This window comes from Dromiciops gliroides, chromosome 2 (genome assembly GCF_019393635.1).
Source record: "Dromiciops gliroides isolate mDroGli1 chromosome 2, mDroGli1.pri, whole genome shotgun sequence".
Lineage (NCBI taxonomy): Eukaryota > Metazoa > Chordata > Mammalia > Microbiotheria > Microbiotheriidae > Dromiciops > Dromiciops gliroides.
The window spans coordinates 592,636,901-592,657,448 of NC_057862.1; the positions used below are offsets into that span (position 1 = coordinate 592,636,901).

Genomic DNA, 20,548 nt, shown 5'->3' on the forward strand with positions numbered 1-20,548 from the left:
AGGCTTAATTAGTAAAGCTTCCAGAAAGCTGAGTTATTAAAAAATACAACTCCTTGGTAGCAGTTGGTAGAACCATCTGCCTGGTCCCCCGTCTCTACCCCTTCTGCTTCTTGGAGCACATAAACAGACTGCTCAAACTCCACTTCATTTCATTTTAGAGGATTATACGGGTATGTGGAATATGAAGTTGAACACAGCATGATCAACCTTGTCATAAGAACACTTGGACATGGCATGATCAACCTTCTCATAAGAACACATAAATGAGTGTCTTGGCGCAGGAAGTCTTTCTCCTAATTCAATATTGTGGCATAGAACAGATCAAGGATCCCAAATGGCAGCCCCTCAAGTACTGGAAGATGGTTATCTTGCCCCCCCTTATCTTCTCTTCCCCTGACGAAACAACCCCTTTTTCTTCAACCAATGACAACATGACATTATTTTCAGACCTTTAATCACCCTGACTTAAGGACTGGAGCTCTATCCATTGTGCCACCTAGTTACCCACTGGATCCTTTTTTTTGTGGGGCAATGAGGGTTAAGTGACTTGCCCAGGGTCACACAGCTAGTAAGTGTCATATGGCTGAGACTGGATTTGAACTCAGATCCTCCTGAATCCAGGGCCAGTGCTTTATCTACTGCGCCACCTAGCTGCCCTATCCACTGGATCCTACAAGTCTTTTGAACCCTTTGCAATATGATTTCGCCAATTCTAAACTGCCAGTTGGACTACAAAGAGTTTACCTCTCCTTTGCTATCATGAATTCCTTGGTGGAGTGGTTTTTTGCCACCAAGGCACTGGTCATTTCTACTTTAACCAACTAGTTCTTCCTTGTTGGATAGAATCAGGTTCATTTTGTTGCCTTCTTCACATTTTGAAGGATGAAATGGCCATTAAGGCAAGTCATGAATTTATCGCTTGCTCTTTCTTTAGGCAGAGAACAAGTACTAGAAGACACCCAGATAGCTGAAATCCCCCATTGCCACAATGACATTCTTTCATGGTAAGTTTGTGATAGAACCTTCATCTGATAGTTCTCCAAATTGGCTGCTTTTCCCATGCTCCTATCCACTGGAAAGATCAAAATTAATATTACCTCAAATTTCTAGTATTGATTCTACAGTATAACTGATTTTATATTTTATTAATTTTATAATTGAGTCTGCATCTGCCTAAAGCCACCTTTCCAAGTCCTTGAGTTGAGCTCAAGAATTTAGCTTTCCCTCTGAGTTAAAGTTAAAATGAAAAGTTATTATCTCTCATACAGCTAGTCCGTGGGATACTTCCAGGACATGTTTGTTATCTTTAAGCCCCACAAGTTACTTGGTACCATCCCCAAAAGATATATTACCTGTCCTTGTACAATTAGGTGAGTTTTTATCTATTCCAAGTAGATAGCAAGTCTGGTAGTTTTGATCCCCTAGCAAAGATTATGAGACACAGATTGATCTCAAGAAACAATTAACATTTCTTAATTATCTGAAGGGGTGGTTACTATCCCCATGTGGATGCTAGCTCTCTTTACTTGATGTAACCAATTATATTATCTCCATCCCTGTTATGGTGTCTACCCTGTAACCAATCACATTGTCTTTCCCATCTATCAATTCCGTACTTCCTAAAACTACATGAAAACTGGTGAGTCCTACCTCGGGGTCTTGGGTTATTGAGAGTTCATAGACCCGATTTATTGGTTGCCAGTAGACTAATAAATTGATCATGCTCAGACCATTGTCTTTCAGTTTACCTTAATTTTCAAATGTACCATCATGCTCCATTCTCTGTAGTTTGCCTTAGGTTATCAATAGGGAAAAGAGAAAACATCTTTCAATATCTATAGTGTTAACACCTCCTCCTGATTTACTCCTAACTAATTTCATGGAAATGATAACTGGTTCCTCCTTACAAAGAGGTTGAAGACTCCAGGAACCAGGAGTCCTAGATTCTAGTCCTGATTGCCTCTAACTAGCTACAATGACTGGGCATTTTGTGTAAGCTATGGATGTATCTGGCTTCTTCATCATTGTAATTTGGACTAGATGATCTCCAAAGTTCCCTCTGTCTCTACAAAATTCAACAACTTGATCAATGGTTGTTGAATGACTGACTGAATGAATGAATGAATGAATGCCTACCCCTACTCTTGGCTTTACTCTACACAATGACAGGAGAAAGATTTTCTGTTAGAAAACTAGAAAGCACACCAAAATGAGGGGAGCCAACTTTATCCATCTAAGATTTTTTTTTCAGTTATTCATTAAGGTAAAATTCCAGAAGATAAATAGGTATGTTTAAGCCAAAGGTAAGAATCCACGAATACCGAAGCGTAACCAGGAAGCATGCCCCTGAAATTACCTTAATAGGCTAGATCATATCAGAATAACCAAAAAATCTCATCCCTTGACTGCATAGGATAAAAGAAAATTTACTATAACTGTACCTTATGTAGAATTTTAAAATGCAGGAACTTTATTTTCTCTATGTGACTGAAAGGAAAGATTAAATTTGTCAGGACCAAAAATCTTTAAATCCATCTTATCTGGTATATTTATAAAAGTGCACAGAAAGTCCTCCCTTCTGCAAGGGCACTACCTGGCCTTGCATTTGCCCTGCAAATGGCATCAAACCATGGTATCAGCCCTGGAGGAGATTCAGAAAGTACTAGAAAAGGGGAAAGAAAGAGTTGCTAGAAAGACTACTAGAAAAGGAGTTCATAACACTCAGACAGCAGAAAAGTCCAAGTTAGAGACAGAAACCAAGCACCAGATCCCACAGAAAGGTCAGGAAAAAGGAGAAACTGTTGACAATGAGAAGCCAGTTGCTCAGGGCTGCTGGCCATTTCAATGGGGCTCATAGTAAAAATCAACAATTACCCATGGGATCAAACAGCTAGACTGGTGAAGATGTATTTCACCTTCACTGGTGTTCAACAAGTCCCCACTGAGAATGTACAGGTCAAGTCATTTGAGATTCTCATAATCTAAGTGGGCAGAACTGCTCCAAGACTATCAATAACCTCTTGAAGTTTATCTCCTTGGAAGGTGGTTTAAGAAAGACAAAGATGGATGCAGCTCATGTATTATGCAAAAAGAAGCAGCAACAAAAGCAGGAGCTTGTCTGATTTAGGAATAAGAAGAATGCAAAGACAAGGAAAAGAGCTCCTCTGACAAGGACACAAGCAATCAAGTGGTATTTATTCATTCCTACTATGTTCCAGGCACTGTGATAGACACTGAAGGTCAAAGAAAGGTTTAAAAAAAAAGTCCCTGGAAGGCAGCTAAGTGGCGTAGTGGATAAAGCACTGGCCTTGGATTCAGGAGGACCTGAGTTCAAATCCAGCCTCAGACAGTTGACACTTACTAGCTGTGTGACCCTGGGCAAGTCACTTAACCCTCATTGCCCTGAAAAAAAAAGTCCCTATTTTCAAGGAGCTCATAGTGAAATGGGGAGACTGCAAACAGCTATGTATTAACAAGCTATCAATAAACATGATAAATTGAGGGTAATCAGAGAAGGAAGGCACTAAGGACTGTGAAAGGAAGGGACAGAAGGAAGAATTTATTAAGCACCTACTATGTGGCAGGCAGCAGACTATGCACTTATAAATATCTCATTTGATCCTCACAACAACCCTGGGGAATAGGTGCTATTTTGAACCCCTTTTTACATTTGAGGAAATTGAGGCAGACGGAGGCTAAGTGACCTGCTCATGGTCACACAGTTAGAAAGTTTCTGAGGCTAACTTTGAGCTCAGGTCTTTCTGCCTCCAGATCTCTGCCACCTAGCTGCCTCTTCCTGAGAAAGGCTTCTTGAAATGCTCATATGAGGAAATGAAGATAATCATTAATAAATCTTGGGTGGAGTCAAAGGGGGAACAGACCTAGCAAGAGACTGAAATTTGAGACAAAAAGTTCTTTCAGCCATCAGCATGGAAATATTACTTTCAGTAAGGGACTATTTCAGGGCCGCACAGATGTACAGATGATGAGAATATTGTTTACACTGCCTTCTTTTCCAAATGAACACCCTGATTTTTATTCTTTTTCATGTCGGAAGATTAATTTAAAATTCAAAATAAAACAAACAAAATGCATGCATATCCAACAAATGGAAAATGAGTTTTTATGTAAAAACTGGACTTAATTTTATGCCTAAGATACCTTAACTTGCCTCACTAACCTCCCACCACCATCCCCCCCAAAAAAAAAAACTAGAGAAAGTTCAAAAACACTAGAGTTTTAAGAGAAAACACAATGCCCAGAATGTATATTTTATTTTTAAATGTTTCATTCAAGAGGCAAGAAGTTATAATGTAAAAGAAAGTGTTGCATTTGGAGTCAGAGACCCAGGGTTCAAATCCTGGCTCTGTTATTTATTTGCTTGGGCAAGACACTTTTGCCTGCTGAGCCTCAGTTTCCAAAACTAAAATTATATTCCCTAAGATTCTTTCCAAACAATGATTCTATAATCCTAAAATCTAGACTTTGTTTCACCAATGACAGAAGTGTCTTATATTTAAGTATATTTTTATTTGTGATACATTTATATTTGTTTTATTTATTTGTACTATATTTACTTAAAATATTATATTTAAATATAAGATCTTGTATTTATTGTGTCTCCCCCACAATACTTAGCAGTTTCAATAAATATGTGTTGACTTGTGATTAAAAATGGTCATTTTCTGCGTGTCTGTATTCAGTCTCTCCTTGTGAGGACAAAACATTGCCTCTGCAAGTCCTGTATTATAAGCTGTACATTCTTCCTCTGCTATTATCCCTTCTCTACCTCTTCCATTATTCTTTGCTGGGTAAGTATCAAATGTACCGGAAAGAGCAGGCTGTTATTTCTGCCAGAAGCACTTGAATGGCACTCTAAAGAGAAGAAAATTTATGTCTTAAAAAAAAAAAAAAAGGCCAGTAACTTGACCAAAGCCCTTTTTAAAATTACACTAGAGTTTTCATGTCCTCTCCTCATCCTCAAGTGTCATGTGGTCTATTCATGACACTGAAAATCAGATCTTATAGATGCTTAAAATGCTTAAAATGCTTGAAATGAGCCTGTTGTAAAATATACAAATATGAGAGTGAGGATCCACCTCCTCCCAATACTCCCAACACTGCCAAGACTTCTCAATGGAATCGTTCACCCCCACCTCTAATTAATGTAATTAACAATCTTCTCTATTTCTTCATATTTTTATCAGATGAAATTACCTCTTGATTGAGTTAAGGAATCAATTAATGGCATAAAATAGGTGTGAATTCCTGAATTGAATTCCTGAATTCCTGATTGAATCAGTCAATCAAAGGTATAAAATAGGTAAGGAAAAGTTATTAATCAGCTTGGAAGTACTCAAATATTTAGAGCTTCTGGATGGAATAAATAACACTATCTAGAAAGCTCCTTGAGAGCAGGGACTATATATATATTTTTTTCCTTTGCTCTGTATAATCATTAGCACATAGAAGGCACTTAATAATGTTTATTGACTGAGTTTGAAGAGAATCAGTCATTCCCTTCAGGGGTTTAAATAAAATAGCAAACTAGTGTAGAATATAGTATTCCTATTTCAGGTCAGTCTAGAGGTTTCACCCAAACCCACTGAGAGGAAATTGCTTAAGGATGGGGAGAAGTCTCTCCCTCCTCCCCCATCTCCTTTGCCAGAGGAAGACCTTGCAAACTTTGAAAGGTTGGAAGATTTGGACTTCCCATATATAACAGTTAACAGTAAAAGTGTACACAGAACAGTCATAGTTAATGGGAAGCAAGGACCAACTAGACACACTGAGGAAAGTCAGCTTCAAAACTCTACAACAACCTCAACCCTAAACCCCCCTCCCCCAGAAAAAGAGCTGCACTTCAAGGGAATTTCATAACATTTCATGGGAAAAAGGGATTTTCAACTGGGAGCCATAAATTATCCCTCTGCCACACGTGCTCACTAAGCTTGAGCTCACTTGTATTTACTTCTCAGGAAGTGTGTCCCCAACTTTTAGAGGAATGTTGTGTGTGAGTCCTTGTTATGCCTTCTCAGTAAATATCCCTCTGTAAAAGCTAATTGATGGTCATTCATTAGTTGATATTGGGTAGATATTAAATGATATTAGAAAACACATTGTATGTGCTTGTAAGCGGTAGTATTATCCAACTCCACCATCTCAGGGTTACTCCCTAGAATCCTAAGAGAGGAGATAGTAACCACCATTTGGGGATCAAGCCAATATAAAGTTGGGATAGTGAGCACAGAGCCTGAAGTACACAATGGTATCTGATGGGGAGTTAGAAACAAGCAAATTGGAAATGTTACCTTAATGTCTAATACAAACTCTTCCTCCCAAGTAAAATCAATTTAATGCATATCAATGTCACTGTTGTCTTTGTATATTCTCCTCCTCCTCCTCATCATCATCATCATGTATCTACTATGAAGAGCCCTAAGCTAAGCAGAATCATAATTTTTTAAATGTCCTAGATCTTTATCTTAGAGTGGTACTTATGAAAATAATACCAAAATCAATCTGTCTATAAATAACAAAGTGTAGTAAAAGTCAATATTTTTATGTCCTATCATGTTTCCTGAAAGTTCTTCAGCCTAGCTTTGTCCTAGTCTTTGGGGAAGCCAGTGCCTACCTCATTGCTTTGTACCTCAGTCTCTTTTTCTCTGAAATATATATGTGTGTATACACTTTGTGTGTGTGTATACATATATGTATATGTATATATACCCACATACATACACATATACATACAAATACATATATGTGTGTATTTTTAAATTAAATATGGGTTTCCAGACTTACATGGTATTATAAAGGACTACTGTACAGACAATAAGGGAAATGATACATGCCTCATGAATTCTTAATAGGAAAGAGCAGGCAATTGAGCATTGTGTTATATTAACTACTGTGGTAGTCGACATTCTGGAACCCCCTGTAATTACTGACATTTAAGAGAACATATCTATAAAGGAAGTAACCTGACATGCTTAGATCTCTGAATAAAGAAGGTAAGTCTGATAAAACAAAGAAAACAGATTGGAGGGAGGAAAGATTAGAGAAAGAGATCAGTTATGGGCAGCTAGGTGGCACAGTGGATAAAGCACCAGCCTTGGATTCAGGAGGACCTGAGTTCAAATCCAGCCTCAGACACTTGACACATACTAGCTGTGTGACTGGACAAGTCACTTAACCCTCATTGCCCAGCAAGAAAAGAGAAAGAGAGAGAGAGAGAGAGAGAGAGAGAGAGAGAGAGAGAGAGAGAGATCGATCAGTTAGGACGCTGCTGAAGAAATCCAGACATGTGATGAAGAAACTGAGGCTCAAAGAGAGTGGATGAACTTTCCTGGACTAACACTGGTAATAAATAGAAGAGCTACTCAAAATTCAAACCCAGAGTCTCTGAGTATAAAACTAATGCAATTCCACTTTATTATCATAGTGGCTCCTTAAAAGGCAGGGGGGCATATGAAAAATACTACAAGGTAGACTTGCCAGAATTTGCCAACTGATTAGATTTGTAAAGGATGAGGAAGAGAGAAGGATCAAAAATAACACAAAGGTTTTGAGCACAGGTTCATAGTAGTGTCATGGAAAGATAATATTTGGTCTTGAAAACCTAACAAAAATTGCATTATCACATGCAGCTTGAAATGTCTAGCAGACATTCAGAAACACAGGTCTGAATTAGGTTCAATGCAACAAATGTTTACTAAATGCCTATGTGCAAGTTCTGGTGCTAGGCAGTAGGAATGCAAAGACAAAAACAAGACTTGCTTATATAAATACACAAGAAGTGATAAAGGTTCAGGGAGCAGCTGGTAGGCCATTTTAGAAGAAATGTAAAAGTACATACATACAGAAGCATGAAGTACATAATTTGAAATAAAGCTGAAAAGGGAGCTAGGCTGATGATTTCTATTTTAACCTACAGATAATAGGGAACCAGTGAAAATTGTTGAGCAGGGCAGTGACATTATCAGGTCTATGCTTTGGAAATGTGATTTTGAGCAATAGATTGGAGTCTAGGGAGACATTTGAAGTAAAAAAAAAATCAATTATAAGGCTATTGCAATAGTCCAGGTGATAAGGGCCTGAACCAAGATGGTTGGCTATGAATGGAGAGAAGAGGACAGATGTGAACTATGTAGAGACAGAATCAATGAAATGATACAACTAATTGGATTGGGGGGGAAAGGACTGATGGAGAAATCCCACCTTTGATGATTCTTACATCTGTGTCTTTCATCAAGTCATTAAATTGCCTGGTTTATATTCTCCCCAATTATAAATGAGAGGATTGGACTTTATCACCTCTCGGATTCCCTTAAAGCTCTAAATCTATGATGCTATGTTGCCTTCATGGAGAACATCATATGTGGAAACTCCTTCCACCAAGACAATATGCAAATCCTCAATGATCTTTATATAAGTCTTAGGGTAATGCATAGGGCACATAAAGGTTATGTGGCTCGCCCAGAGTCACACAAAATCTTAGTGTGCAAACAGGGGTCTGGAAAAAAAATGATGACCCATGAAGCCAGATTGTAAAGGAACAGCCAGGCAAGTAGGAAAAGAATCAGGAGATATTCATGTTATAAAAACCAAGACCTGAGAAGGTATGCATGAGGAGAGAGGGCAATCAACAGTAATACATGTTGCAGAGGGTCAAGATGCCTGAGAAAAGGCCATTAGAATTGTTGACTAAGAGATCACTGGTAACTTTGGAGAGAAGAATTTCAAATTGACTAAAGAAGTTAGGGTAGCTAGGTGGTACAGTGGATAGAGAGCTGACCTGGAGGCAGGAAGACTCATCTTTCTGAGTTCTAATCTGGCCTCAGATACTTAATACCTGTGTAACCCTGAGCAAGTCACTTAACCTTGTTTTTCTCAGTTTCCTCATCTGTAAAATGAGCTGGAAAAGGAAATGCCAAACCACTTCAGTATCTTTGTCAAGAAAACCCCAAATGAGGTCACAGAGACTTGGACATAACTGAAAAATGACTATACAATAAAAAAGTCAGAAATCAAACTATAAGGGACAATGAAGTCAAAATAAAGAAGAAATGAGGTAGTCAGAAAAATAGGAAAACTAAGATAGTTTAGATATATAAGCCTTAAGAGAAAAAGGTGGTCAGTAGTTTCAAATGCTGAAGAGACAATGAGGGCCAAGGAAGATGAGGGTAAGGATAATAAGAAATAAGAAGAAGATGTAATAATAAAATGTCTGCTGGTAACTTATGGTAGTAGTGTCTTAATAGAAATGGGACTGGATGCCAGATTGCAAAAACTGGAGTAAGAGAAGGAAGGATGGCCTTGCTGTTACTCATAGAAGACACTGCATTTGCCCCACTCTGGTCATTTTTACTGGCTGTCCCTCAGGTCTGGAATTCTTTCCCTCCTTATCTCAACCTCCTGGATTCACTAGTTTCCTTTAAGCCACAGCTAAAGATCCATTTTATGCATGAAGCTTTTCCCTATCTTCCTTAATCTCAGTGGCTTCTCTCTAGGATTTTCTCACATTGGGGTTAAGTGACTTGCCCAGGGTCACACAGCTAGTAAGTGTCAAGTGTCTGAGGCCAGATTTGAACTCAGGTCCTCCTGAATCCAGGGCTGGTGCTCTATCCACTGTGCCACCTACCTGCCCTCTAGGATTTTCTCCAATTTACCCTGTACATGTTTTGTTTGTGCATAGTTGAGGGTTTGTTTTTTTCATATTGTTTCCCCATTAGACTGTGAGCTTCTTTGCAGCAGGAACTATTTTTTGCCTTTCTTTGTATCTTCAGTGCTTAGCACAGTGGGTGCTTGCTTAATAAATGCTTATTGCCTTAATTAGTAAAAGAATCAAGAATATACTTACTCATATGAAAGCCACTCATGCAAAGTATTAAAAATTGACATTAAAAATTGTTTTTACAGGGCAGCTAGGTGGCGCAGTGGATAGAGCACCGGCCCTGGAGTCAGGAGGACCTGAGTTCAAATCTGGCCTCAGACACTTGACACTTACTAGCTGTGTGACCCTGGGCAAGTCACTTAACCCCAACTGCCTCACCAAAAAAAAAATATTGTTTTTACATGTAATTTGGGAAAAAATAAAATTCTAAATAAATGGAAAGCTACTAATATCTTCAACTTAATGCCTGTTCATTTTAACTTAAGATATATCCCTAACAAACTGGCTTATTATTCCTAACAAACCTCCCTTCCCACAACACAATAGAACCAGCAAATTTCAAGTGTGATGGGGAGTACTTCTAGACTAAAGCACAATGCTTGAGAGTCAGAGAAGATGAAAAAAAAAAAAACCTATTAAAAAGGACACACAAGAACACAAAAAGCAAAATAAGAAATTCTCAAGCAAGAAAAAAAACAGCCCTACACACCTCAATAGTCCCTGTAAACATTTTGTTATGTAAAAGAGTAGATTTTCATAATGATGAGCCTGTTATCAAGATAAGGTTAAATTGCCTTCCTTGTTGAAAGCCAACCTGGAAGTCTGAAGTACCTAAGTCCCTCCACCCAGTTGTTGTTTTTTTGTTGTTGAGTCTTTTCAGTGGTACCCAACTCTCAATGACCCCATTTGGGGTTTTCTTGGCAAAGATACTGGATTAGTTTGTCATTTCCTTCACCAGCTCATTTTACAGACAAGGAACTAACAGGGTTAAATGACTTGCCCAGGGTCACAGAGATAGTGTCTGAGGCTAAATTTGAACTCAGATCCTTCTGCCTCCAGAGCCTGTGCTCTATCCACTGTACCACCCAGACAACTCTCTAAAATTCTAAATTGCCAAATGGTTGCAGCTCTACCTTGATAGAAGGTGACTCCTTACCAAGCAGTTCCATGAACCAATAAAATTTCAGGCCCACCCCTTTTCTTGTTTGTTTAAGAAATCATAAAAGACATGTTATGGTCAGTCTTTCTAATAAAGGTCTTATTTCTCAAATATATAAGAGAACTGAATCAAATTTAAAAGAATATAAGGCATTTCCCAATTGAGAAGCTGTCAAAGGATACGAACAGGCAGTTTTCAGTTGAGGAAATTAAAGCTATCTGTAGCCATATGAAAAAAGTGTTTCAATCACTATTGATTGGAGAAATGCAAATTAAAATAACTCTGAGGTACTAGATTGGCTAATATGACCAAAAAAGAAAAAGATGATAAATGTTGGAGAAGATGTGGGAAAATTGGAACACTAATGCATTGTTGGTGGAGTTGTGAACTCATCCAACCATTCTGGAGAGCAATTTGGAACTATGCCCAAATGGTTATAAAACTGTATACCCTTTGACCCAGCAATAACACTACTAGGTCTGTATCACAAAGTGATCATAAAAAAAGGGAAAAGGACCCACAAGTACAAAAATATTCATAGGAGCTCTATTTGTGGTGGCAAAGAATTAGAAATTGAGGGGATGCCCATCAATTGGGGAATGGATGAACAAGTTGTGGTATATGAATGTAACAAAATATTACTGTGCTATAAAAAAATGATGACCAGGCTGATTTCAGGGGGAAAAAATGGACTTACATGAACTGATGATGAGTGGAATGAGCAGAACCAGAACACTGTATACAGTAACAGCAACATTGTGTGATGATCAACTGTGATAGACAGCTCTCCTTAGCAATACAATGATCCAAGACAATTCCAAAAGACTTGTGATGGAAAATGCTATGTACATCCAGAGAAAGAACTATGGAGTCTGAATGCAGATAGAGGCATACTTTTTCACTTTGGGTTTTTTTTGTTTGTTTGGTTGGTTGGTTGTTTTTTTGTTTGTTTTTTCCCTTTTTCTTTCACAACATGATTAGTGTAGAAATATGTTTAACATAATTGTACTGTATAACCTATATCAAATTGCTGACTGTGTTGGGGAGGTAGGAGGGAAGAAAGGGAGGGAGGAAAATTTGGAACTCAAAATCTTACAAAAATGAATGTTGAAAACTATCTTTACATGTAATTGAGAAAAAATAAAATACTATTAAGTGGGGGGAAAAAAAGAAAGAAAGCACAAAAGGCCCAATACAGTTTAGAAAGAAAATAAACCAAGAAAGATTTCATCAAAATTGTTTATTTTTTTTAAGTTTTGTTCTAGGAAATCCACTTTCATGAAAATCTTACCACCTAAAGATTCCAGATAAATGCAGACCCAATGCCACTGTTTTTATAATAATTGGGCAAGACTGTGTTTTACATACCTATCTGTATAGCTACTTCCTTATTTTAGAATAAAATGCTGTTGTCATGTGAAAATGTGCAATTTAAAATTAATTATCATATTGCTACATGAAAGTACCATAATTGTATGCATATTTGGTATGCTAAAGAAGCTAGGTGGCACAGTGGATAAAATACTGGACCTGTAGTCCAGAAGATCCGAGTTCAGATCCTATATTGGGACATTTAGTTCTATGGCCCTGTGTAAGTCACTTAACCTGTTCTGTCCACAGTTACCTCATCTGTAAAAGGGTGCTAATAATAGTACCTAACTGTAAAGGTTGTTGTAAAGTACTCAAATAACTTAAGTGGTGGTGATGAAGATGATGATGATGATGACAACAACATTTCTATAGCACTTACCATGTGCCAGCCATTATGCTCAGCACTTTACAATTATTATCTTATTTGGTCCTCACAATAACCCTGGAAGGTAAGTGCTATGATTATCCTAATTTTACAGATGAGGAAACTGAAAGAACAAAAAACAGAGGTTAAGTGACTTGTCCAGATTCACACAAATAGTAAACATCTGAGGTTGAATTTGAACTCATGTCTTCCTGACTCCAAGCCTAGTGCTCTATCCATTGTACCAATTACCCATAAAATGCTTTGTAAACCATAAAGTGCTATCTAAATGCCAGCTATTATTATAACAAACACTGATAAAAGGATATTATTTGATTAAATGAAATTACTTCCATTTCTATATGCTTGGTTCTAAATTATTTCTGTTTGAAAGATCAAGGTATTTCTAATTCAATTATCTTATTTTCTCTATTTTATCTTATGAAAATGCATAGTAATTGAAGGGGAGATGAGCCAAAAAATATAACCATGTAAACTGATTTAAATTGGGTTAACATGACAACAACACAATCTATTGAAGAGAGAACAGGTCATTAAACAGGCGTGTTTATCATCTATAAAATGTATTTTTTTTAATGTAAAACATTTTGACTGATTAACTGAACAAAACAGCTGTTTGACTATACTGAACAAATCAGCTGGTTATCTTAACTGTGTAGACACAATCATTTTTAAATAAACATGAAAATATCTCCATTAAATAAAAAGGCTCTTATGGAGAGAAGTGGTCCTCCAGATATAAAAATGCTTACAGCCAATGGTATTCTTGTTAAAGCTGTTAATAACCCTTATGGTTGCAATGGAATTTTTTTCCAGAAGCAACATCACAGATATCATGCAATATTCTCACAATGAACTATATTCCTATCATTTATCTAACTCATCAAGTTATATTCTTAGAATCTATTTATCATAGACTACACAACCAACACAAATAAACAACTGACTTCATTTTTCCAAATGTCTTAAACTGAGGTTCTATAAAACTGAACAAGCTGCTCACAAATGTACTTCAGCCAAGCTTAGGGAACATAAACAATTGCCTAGTTTCTCAACCATCAAATAAGCTGGTACACGAAACAAAAAATATACTCAGGAGGCCTCACTTAAAATCAACTATGCTATTCTATAATTGTAACTGTTGGCATATTTCCCCAAGAGAAAAGTGATTTCTACTGTTCGTATTCACACGCCAGTGAGATACTGACACCACATTTTTCTAGAAAAGTGACAGATTTATAAGAGTGGTTGTTCATTAGGCACGACATCTTTGTTTATTTCCCAGGCACCTTTGCAGCCTAAAAGTGTCACTGAGCATTTTTCTGCATATAAATTGTCAAATCTCCAGCCAACTGGGCCTTTCCATTTTAGACAGAAGTTTTAGTTTTTGCTCACTAATAACTCAAACATAGAGAGCAAGCAGAAGACCAGATACCTCAGGGTAATCCAAAAAAGGAAGTATAAAATAGGGAATTTACCATATAGCACCCTTCAATATACAATGGATCAGCAATCCATTCCCTCCAGTAGTAGAGAATGTAACTCAACACTTTCTCATCTTCTAAGGCTCTTGTCTATGTCCTCCCATAAATGCTCCATAAGGTGTCTACCCTTATGTGATGTGGGTATTCTGCTAGGTCTCCTAATGCTACTTGGGCAATATAGAATATAGCACAGCACTTAGGAAAGCACAACTTGAGAGGAGAAATCAGAAAGCATTCATCTACACAGGAAAATGTATGCATTCTGTTTTCATCTACATAAACATGTAGATGCAAAATTTATAACTGTACATGAATTATTTTATGGGATTTAGGGCTGAAAGGGAACTCGGTTAGATACCATATTTGATATTCAACATGATACAGCAGAAAGAGGACTAAATTTGAAGTTAGAGAAACAATGTCCAAAATCTATGTGATTTGTTTGCCTGTGAGGCATTGGACAAATCATTTCGTTTGTCTGGGACTTAGTTTCTTCATCATAAAATAAGGAAGGTGGACTACAAGACCACTCATTATCCTATGATCTAGTTCAACTCTCTCGGGTTTTCATATGAGGAAAATGAAGCACTGAAGAGGCAACATAATTTGGCCCTATAGTCAGTCACACAGGTGGGTGAGAGCTGAGATTCAGACTCAGCCCTTCCAATCTAGGGCTTTCTCCACCACAACAGGTTCCTCACACCCAGAAGTATCCTGGGAAATCTTTAACAAGCAGCTCTTGGGGAGGAAAAATGCATGCATAACACACTTCTAAGTTAAATTATCCTTATTAACATTTTCTCCATCACTTTTTTTAAGTCTAGACAACAACAAAACAATAAACCAAACCCTGATTTGTAGCATTTGCTGATTTCCAAGCTGTAAATGCTCATACTGAAAATTTCACTATTGTTAACTAGTAAGTTAGTAGTTAACTAGTAAGTTAACTAGTAAAATTTAACTATTGTTAGCTAGTAAGAGCTGGCTCCAACACACCCCTGCCACACTTTTGTGAATGACTCAGAAATAGAAGCACAGTTTTCCTTCCATAGAATAAAGAAGTCTTAACTCTGCATGAGGGTTTTCCAGATATAACCTAAAACAACTCAATGATCTATATCCTTAAATAAAATCTCTAATAGTGTGTCTTATCTGGCAGTCTCACCTCAGAAGGAGTCATCCTAACTAAAGGTCATTCCCTTCTGAATGATGAATTGGGGAGTTGGGGAAGAAGTAGTTCATCCTACATTTACCTTTCTAGAATGAAACATACTGAGTATTGTTCATTAAAACATTCAACAAACATTTGTTGAACTCCTACTACATGCAAAGCACTATGCATTAGAGAGGGGAGAAACAAAAGTTACAAAGCTTAATTGAGATAGGGTTGCTATCCCTATGGAGCTAGCTGTCTAGGAGAGAATTAAGGCAGGTATATAGTATATAAATATATAAATTATAATAGTTCATCAGAAAGGTGTAAAACAAACTTCCATGTAAGGTTAGAGGTGAAAGGTCACTGCCAACTAAAAGTGATTAGGGAAGGCTGCATTAAAGAGTTGGCATTTTAATTGTACTCTAAAGGATGGGTGGAACTTCAACACCTGATGGGCATTCCAAGTATAGGGAACAGTGTGGGTAGGAAAAGGTATGGAGACAGAAAAGTGCATATCTGCAGAGCAAGATGTGATTTAATTGTGAGCAACACACAGGAAGAATAAATAATATGCAATAAGTCCTGAGCAACAAGATGATACCAGATTGTATAAGATCTTGACTGCCTGGCAAAAGAATATCAAATTGGGGCAGCTAGGTGGCACAGTGGGTAAAGCACCGGCCCTGGATTCAGGAGGACCTGAGTTCAAATCTGACCTCAGACACTTGGCACTTACTAGCTGTGTGACCTTGGGCAAGTCACTTAACCTTCATTGCCCCACAAAAAAATAAAAAAGAATATCAAATTTATGCAGTGTGCAGTAGTGAGCCACTGAAGATTTTTAAGCAAGGGCATGACAAATGGAACTATTGCTGGCATCATGAGATCAGCACCTGTTCATCCATACTTTCTGTTTCTTAGAATGAATCACTCAGGAATTGAGGGGGACAGAAAGATAGGCAGAGGGACTTGGGCCTTCCCATCTCATTTTTCAAACATCCCTTCCTACCCTTTCATTAGTACCACTCACTTAACCAACCAAACCAAGTGTGATAAGTGGCAAAGGATCAGCCTGCACGATTAAGGAAGAGAGTTTGTTACCCCGACAGTGCATTTGCTAGAAGGCAAAACCCTTGACGAGTTCTGAATTCAACAGGAAAGGCTCTAGCAAATGAAGTCAAAATGGAAGCAATGTTTCATTGTACACATTATAAGAAAGTGAATTAAAACCAACAGAATTCGATTCAATAAATGTTTATTAAGCACTTGCTATGTGCAAGGTGATGTGTTAGGTGCTGGTGATACACAAATGGAAACCCTGCCCTCAAAGAGCTTACAATCTACTACAGGGAATATAACATGTATACAAGTAAACATAATACAAGTTAAGGAGTGATAGGAGTAAAGGAGAGATCCCGAGTATTCTTAGAAACTTTGAGGGAGGTAAAGAACATTTTCAGCTATGATGGGGATTAGGGAAGGCTTAGAAATTGAGCCTTGGTGAAGAGCAGAGAAAGGAATAAGTTCCAGGCATGGGGGACAACCTACCTGAATGCAGGGTGTCCGAGGATGGCAGACTGAATTTAGGCAATAGCTAGCAATTCAATTTGGCTAAAACATAGAGGGTGTGAGAGAGACTAATTAAAAAAAAACTAGGCTAGGCAGACTGTGGAAGGCCTTAAATCAAAGCCTAAGGAATCTGTACTATAAAACTGGGTTGAGTGGATTCAAATAATCACTTTCAGAAGATAGAAGAGAAACATGAAGGCAAGCCCTGGGCTTCTCCTTTTATCCCAACTTAAGCCAGTTTGCCATCTTTCCACCTGGCAAATATAACTGGGTGTTCAAAATCTCCAGGCAGGAAACTCCTTTTGGGGACAGTCTGATCAGCAGGATGATCCCTACCTGGGAGACTAGCATCTCCCAGACCAAGCAGCTGCTAGAGAACCTGAGTCATCTGCACTGTGAGTAAGATGGCCAGCCTCTAACAATGGGAACTACAGAGCTTACCCAGACTCAGGAAAGTTCCTTGTTCAAGGCCCTTCGATCTGCCATCTAGCTTCCTGAGTTCACAGGCTTTATGAGGATGCACACTTTAACCTTAAGAGGGCTAAACATAATCCCAGCTCCTCATAGAGACAGGTGAGTGAAAATTCCATTCTGAGACCTAAGTCTGCCTAGCTCATGCTAACAATGCACAGCCCATGTGGGGCTGATAGCTTTGTTTTCAAATGTAAAATGCAGTTAGCCACAGCCAAAGTGCTTTCATGTACAAGCACTGAGAGTGATGCATCAACTTCCTATTTGCAAAATGGCCCATTCCCAAATTGTAGTTTTGCCTAAAGACAGCAAAGTAAAATTTCTAAAAAATAAAAAGGCTTTCATGGTGTTTTGAATGTTTGGTTTTTTATAAGGACTAAATGAGCAACCGCCAGACAGACTCAGATAAGGAGGGAAGAGAAGAATCCTAGCATCCACTTTGCATTTCACTTGGAGTCTAGGCCTGCTGCTTTAACAAAAGGAAATTCTTGAGGGGCACATGCACACAGGGCCTTACCCCTTACTTTCCAAATGAAAGCTCGACCTGGTTTGAAGCTGCTCAAACCTAAACAGAATTTTGTTAGTTGATACCAACACAACCTTCCCACTGATGTTCACTTATTATTTGTATGACATTCCAGAAAGAATGACATATTGTCCAATCCCCACTTGATGAATTGTCTAGAACAAGTTCCTCATCTCAGCCTCATTTCTCCCTACCTACCACAAAACAAAGTCACTTCCCCAGAGTTATCAACTGATAGGTGTACCATAAGAAAGCTATAGCTGTCTTAAATTATTATATTTTGAATAGCTGTGTTTGGTAATACAGAGAAGAGGTGTCAAACACAGCCCACAATACTCCTGAGTGCTGGCTGAAACAAATTAAACTGTAATAAGGAAATATTTACCAAAATAAACAAAAACAGAGTAGAACACAGATAATGTTCATGTAGTTTTCTAAGTCCTTATGTGGCCCAAGTGGATCATTACAAATGATTTAGTGGCCCTGTTTCTATTTGAGTTAGATGTCACTGTTCTAGAGCCAACCTCTGAACATTCTCCAGAATGCAGTGCAATTGACGTATTGTGGAATGGCAACAAAAGGCTTAGATTGCCAAGTTAAATGCCACCCCACTTCTCCCCAATAGTTAGTATATGCTGAATACAGTGAGAGCCTGGAAACTAAATTCTCAATGTTCTCTGGAAAGGGCAATGTCAGTGATGAGCAATAGCATAAATACAAGCTTTAAAAAGACCTGGAATATTTGCAAACAGGGTAAGACATGGGAATGCTGTGTTCCATAGCACAAATCACATGCACTACAGGCTAATTATGTCATAGTAGATTTGTACTGGATAGAATGTGCTATTTAGAAGAATTCTGTTGTGAATGAACCAATGGCTCTAAATGTATCCATGCTATAATTTGAGGGGAGAGGGGAGAGTGGGGAACATAGGATCTGAACTGCAAAATAAATCTGAATCCACATAATCATGAGTCCTGAGTCTTGTTCTAATGGTTCTCACCTAAACAAATATACCTTGCTCTCTGCACTAGATAAGTTCTTGAAGGAATGGCCATAAAATAGGTTTTTATGACTATTATAAAATCATCATTTAATTGGACTAAGGGAGCTAGATATTTAGAAGAACCCTGTTGTGAAATGAAGCAACAGCTCTAAGTGTATACATTTTGGCATGTCTTTTTTAGATGCTATTGTTGTTCAAGCAAAGCTCTCATATTTATATTTTACATATAAGACAGCAGGACAAGACAAGGAAAAATACAGTACTACTAATTTTTCATCCAGTTCATCCATTCCTTCTTAAAGCCAAACTTCACAACCAACTGTTCCCATCACAATAAGTAACATTAAAATTAAAATTATTTGTCCTGTTGTGGGAAAGATGAACCCAAAGTTCCCTTACGAAGACCAGGAAAAAGAAGGAGTAATTGAAATCTCAATCAATCTGCTGTTAGGACAGGCTCGAAGGCACAGCCTGACAAATGATTTGGCCTTGTTCTTAGCTTCTATCTCCAAATATAAACTGTCCAATGAAAGGCTTCCCGTGACTCTGCTACCCTTTCTCCTTCCATTTATTTATGCTTTTAAAAGAATACCGAAAAACAAAACCCACCGGATGTATTAGAATCTACAAGCTTTGGGAGTCAATTTTCAGCATGAAATGGAATTCAAAGGCTAAATTCTTAAGTACAATATTAAAAATTTACCCCTTCATGTCACCACCAAAATTGGCAGCCTCTTTCCACCCTGAATAGAGACTCCCTCATGCTGTCTTTGAAGTGGCATTTAAACAAAGTGAATAGCCACTGATATTTTGGAGGGCGATTGGGGAAGAGGGGTTGAGCCTCCAGCCAAATTGTAGCCTCCTTGCTGATCAACTTCATCCTAAGGCAACCATAGGTAGCATAAAAGTATTAAATATATACATATAAATATATACACACAAATACATATATATGTGTATGTACATATGTGTGCGTGTATGTTTACAACTAGTTTCTCTCTCAAGTTCGAGGTGGTTCCAAAACCCAAGATGCAGAAAATGAAGCTACTTTATTAAAGGAAATGGTTTGTTACCTCTGAAAATTCAAGGTGTATCACGTCCTAGAAACCAGAGTTTGTGCCTATGCACTTTAAAGGTTCATGGATCACGGATATAGAACCTGAAGGGCAACCTGTAGGGTTATCTAGTCCAACTTCCTCGTTTTACAGAAAATTGAAACCCAGTAAGGTACAGAGACTTTCCCAAGGTCACATGGACGGTCAGTGGCATAGACTGAACCCAGGTCCTATAATTCCAAACCCATTGGTTTTCTACTACACCATGCTACATTGCAAGCAATAAAATTAAACCCTCCCCTTTTGGGGAAAAATGTCTTTTTGCATCTAATAACTGAGTATGCACTGCTTTGAAACCTTCTGAAAACCTTTAAATAGAGAAAGATTGCTTGCTTGGATGTGGTGGGGGATGGGGAAGATTTTAAATGTATTCTAGAAGCAACTTAATGCACTGAAAAGTCCAGATTTATGGTACAACTTCCAGTATAATGAGGAGCACACTGGCTTTTTAGGCAAATAAGTATCAAACCAGCTGTTAGCAAAAATTATACCTTTTTCCTTTTTTTTTTCATGTTCATGTAGATAACTTCATTATGCAAATATGCTTAATAGTGGTATTAAAATAATAAGCTTTGGCAACCATTCAGCAACAAGAGAAAACAGGTAAGTAACAGCATGGCCAATTTTAA

At 37.9% G+C, this 20,548-nt stretch overlaps 1 protein-coding gene across 5 annotated transcripts in view; it reads right to left on the bottom strand.

Moving 5' to 3' along the window:
* CCDC85A (coiled-coil domain containing 85A) overlaps positions 1 to 20,548 on the bottom strand; it is a 268,156-nt gene that overhangs the window by 239,098 nt on the left and 8,510 nt on the right. The window lies entirely within an intron of this gene.